General features: G+C 32.2%; 1 long non-coding RNA gene across 2 annotated transcripts; it reads left to right on the top strand.

The window, feature by feature from the left end:
- The first annotated feature begins 3250 nt into the window (after nucleotides 1–3250).
- Nucleotides 3251–3909, top strand: LOC108846524 (uncharacterized). Of its 2 annotated transcripts, none has more exons than XR_001948667.2 (3): nucleotides 3251–3496; nucleotides 3596–3658; nucleotides 3738–3909. It is a non-coding gene; the product is annotated as an uncharacterized LOC108846524 (long non-coding RNA). The 2 variants fall into 2 exon arrangements; XR_008943389.1 differs by having other exon boundaries at nucleotides 3255–3488.
- The last annotated feature ends 216 nt before the right edge of the window (nucleotides 3910–4125 follow it).

Here is a 4125-nt window from a genome sequence, read left to right as displayed (position 1 = left end):
TCCAAAAAACGTCTTTGTTGGGACGCCGCTGATAACAAAGCGACCTTCGCGCGGAGCGAGGAGTACTGTTCCGGGAAATCCGCTACTACTCTTAATGGTATAAAGTTGCTTCATCTCCGCTAGACCGAATTCCAGACTCTCCTCTCTGGCTTGTCGAATGTAGTCAAGACGTAACACCAGAGAAATTCGGAGTAATCAGAGTAAACGCCAGTTCGAGTTCCGCCAAAATCTCCAAGAGGAAGGAAGGGGAAATGACAAATGGGCGTCGCGCAAATGGGACATGAAGGCTCCGCAGTACCCCGGCTTTACATTCTCTGGAGTATCCCCATCGGGAAAAAAGCTCGACAATGGCAGCGTAAGGAACTCCCCAAAGATCTAGGATTATTTCGAGTTAGTCTCCGGTGAGCGGGCCGCATTTATTTTCCGGGCCATAAGATGCGAGCAGAGAGAAAAAGTTATAGAATAAGAGAAATCAAGATGGAAAAGAAGATGAATCCACTCCAAGGAAAAACCCACTAAACAAAAATAAAAAATGACGATTCCCAAGGGGTTACCCGCAATTAAAACCGCTTACTATCAATATGAACCGTTACGATCTGGAAAAAGTGGCCGACATGTCAAATCAAGCGGACACACGTGGCAACTTCGCTCCGAGATTCGCCGACTAAGAGGAAAAGCGATCGCCCTTTCAATTTCTTAAAAGTAAATACGATTGGGCTGGGGGACAAATGTTGGACCCAATTTCGGATCCATTAGGGCTGATGGAGCCTATTTTGGGAAAACAGGCCCAAAGAGGAAGCCCACTACAGGAATCTGTGTATTAATAGCATCATATTATAGCGTTTTTGACAATTCTGCTATTGTATACTAAAACTTGTTTTTTATATAGCGTTTGTAGATTTAAAACGCTATTATTATCGCATCGCGGGAACATAAAAAAAATAGTCATGTTAATTTTTTAAGTGTAGGCGCCAACACTTACCCAAAAAAAAGAAATTGCCACCAAAACACTTCTCAATTTGAGATGGCTTTGTATTATTTCTCAGAATCGTTAACTTGAGTCTCTTTCTCCACTTTCTCTCACAAAGTCATAGTCTCTTCATCTCCATATCTCCTCCATCGTGTTTGCCATGGCTTCCATCGAACAAAACATCCAATCTTCATCGTTCACTTTTTCTTCTTAATTCTTTTTAGGGTTTTTGATTTGGGTTTTTTTTGGTTTGAATTTGAAATCTGGGACTAAGAGCACTGAGACGAGCGTACCGGTTCGAGTCCAAGCGGTCGATTGAGCTTCGAGGGTGCTGGGTCGAGCAGCTCGTCTTCTCCAAGTGGTCTCTTTGCTCAGCTCGGACCGGAGGATCGATGGTTGGGTCTAGAACACCGGATCAAGCAAGTCGGAGAAGAGGTTGAGCGCTTCGACTTCTTCGTGATTCAGTGATCCATCTTTTCTTAATTTGTATATTTGGTCCCTGCATTTTGTTCCTCTTCGGCTTTTTGCCTAGAACGTTCATTTTGTGCAGAATAATACATGATTTTGCTCCATAACTCTTGATTATGCATTTTAGCCCCCATGACCTGAGTAAATACTATAGAACACAAAAAGGCTCGAAAAAGACCATAATACATAATAAAATTAATTAAACTTAGCTAAAAATCAACAACAAAATAATATATATATATATATATATATTAATATATATATATATATATATATGTATGACACTCATCAAATTTTAATCTTAAACTTAAACTCAAAATTTAATCATTTTAAAAATCTAATCTCAACTTTGAAAACAAAAAAAAAATATATATATATATATATATATATATATATATAATTATAGGGCTTAAACCTCTAAACATAAACCTTATATCATTATTAAAAATTCATTTTACAATTATATTTATAAAGTACCTATCATTAATATATTTTGTATTTAAAACAAAAAAAACCCTAAACCCTAAACATATTTTCAAACCCTAAAACATAAACCCTAAGCTTTAAAATTTAATTTTGTTAGGGTAAAAGTCTATGTAAAATGTATAATTTATGAATTAATACAATGTATATTTTGGTTATAAATCAATTTGCAGTTTAAATATTTCATCGTAAAATCAAAAGATAACACAACAACTAATATGATAAAAAAAGAAAAATCTAATTCTAATAACAAATTCGAAAAAAAGAAAAAAATTACCTCAAGATCAAAACCCTAAACATGCCCTAAACCCCAACCCTAATATTTTTAACCTCAAGATATATAAATGTAAAACTAAAGGATAAAAATGATTATTAAAGTTTTTTTATATATATATATATATATATATATGTATAATAATTTAGGGTTTGTATATTTATAAATATATATGGAGTTTGGTGTATTTAAAATCCTAAACCCCAAATCTTATATTATACTTCAAACTTCAAACTTTAAACTCTAAATTCTAAACTCAAAAATTTATTTTTCACAATTCATTTTTAAAATCCAAACTTCTTACACCATAGACATTACCCTAAACTTTAAACTTAAACAATACATCTCGAAATATATTCATAAAATTTGTTAAAATCTAATTTAGTTAGAACTATAAACTGTAGCACAATTCATTTTAAAAGAAAACTTGTATTTCTTTTACACTAAATGATTTCTTTCCGTAAACATTATATATGAAAGATGGTAATAGAAGTCAATCGACATGGGAGTTAAAAGAAACACATGTATCATAAGTCTAAAACAATTTCAAAGGTCCAAAATCACTATTCTCACATTTTTAATATTTTAAAAAATTATTTCAGAAATTAAATCTAAACCCCCAAACCTAAACCTTCAAGTTTATTCTAAAACTAAATCATATACTTAATCCAAAATCTTAACCCTAACCCCCAAACCACATATCTCATTTTAACATATATCATAAAACATTAAATTTTAATTTCTAAATGAATTATGTTTCTGTAAATAAATTAAAAATTCAAATATAAAATTTAGATTTCAAAATTTAAATTATGATACCAAATTATTTAAAAATTAAATAATTTTTATAATAGTAATATATAAATAAGAAGACAATTTGTATTGTTTTATTTGAACCATTGATTGATTTGAATCAATGGCCCATATTCATTCTTGTATCAATCCTCACACTTTGTTTCTATTGGTTAGAAAAAGTTGTGGGTGGATTGATAATCTCAACCATAGATTAGATATTTTGAAGGGTTCAGATTTAATATTTCTGTGTTTATCTCTCTCTCTCTCTCCCTCTCTCACGCTTCTCACTTTCTTCGTCTCTTTCTTTCTCTCTGTCTCTCTCTCTCTGAAACAAAGAACGAGATTCAAGACCTTACAAAAAATCACACCAGAAACGAACTCTGTCTCTCCTCGTTCTCTATTTCTGTCTCAACCACTCTTTTTATCTATCATCTTATCAATGCTTCTTCTTTTCCAGATGCATATTCATGGTCTTAGTTAACACCAACCACATCTCAGGTAGTCAGGTTTGTCATATGTTCCTTGTTTTGCTTTGAGATTTTTGAATGAATTATTAGTGTTGTTTGACAAGATTGTAACTTGATTAAATGGGGATTTGACTTCAGGGACGGGGAAGAGGAAGTGGAATGGATAATGGGACGCCTGGTGGTTGTTCTTGTTCTCGATAGGTATGTATGATGCAGTCAATATTCAATAGCCATTGTTCTCTCTCTGGTTTTGAATTTGATTTGTTTGTACTTTTTACAGGAAGAAGCATGATATGAAAAAGCTGTGCTAGTGGAGATGGAGCAGAGCAAGAAGAAAAATAGTAAGAGGGAGAAGGAGAGAAGACAGAAGATGACGATGGGAGGAAGATGACGGCAGAAGATGAAGGCAGTGGGGTAGATTAGGTTTAGTTGGTTGATTTATTAGGTTTGGTTTAGATAGGATTGGTTTAATAAACCGGGTTTGTATGTAAACCAATGTTAATAAATAAATTGGTATTAATTGTAAACCAATTATTTGTATATTGTTTTAGTTTAATAAATAAAATTTAATTTTTAATTATGAATTAATTTTTAATTTAATTTTTAATTATTTAATTATGTAATATGTTTTGGTTCGGTTTGGTAATTATTTTTAATAAATTTTAGAT

The sequence above is a fragment of the Raphanus sativus genome, chromosome 3, assembly GCF_000801105.2.
Source record: "Raphanus sativus cultivar WK10039 chromosome 3, ASM80110v3, whole genome shotgun sequence".
Taxonomy (NCBI): Eukaryota; Viridiplantae; Streptophyta; class Magnoliopsida; order Brassicales; family Brassicaceae; genus Raphanus; species Raphanus sativus.
The sequence above is the reverse complement of the archived record's forward strand: the minus strand, read 5'-3'. Positions and strand labels throughout refer to the sequence as shown.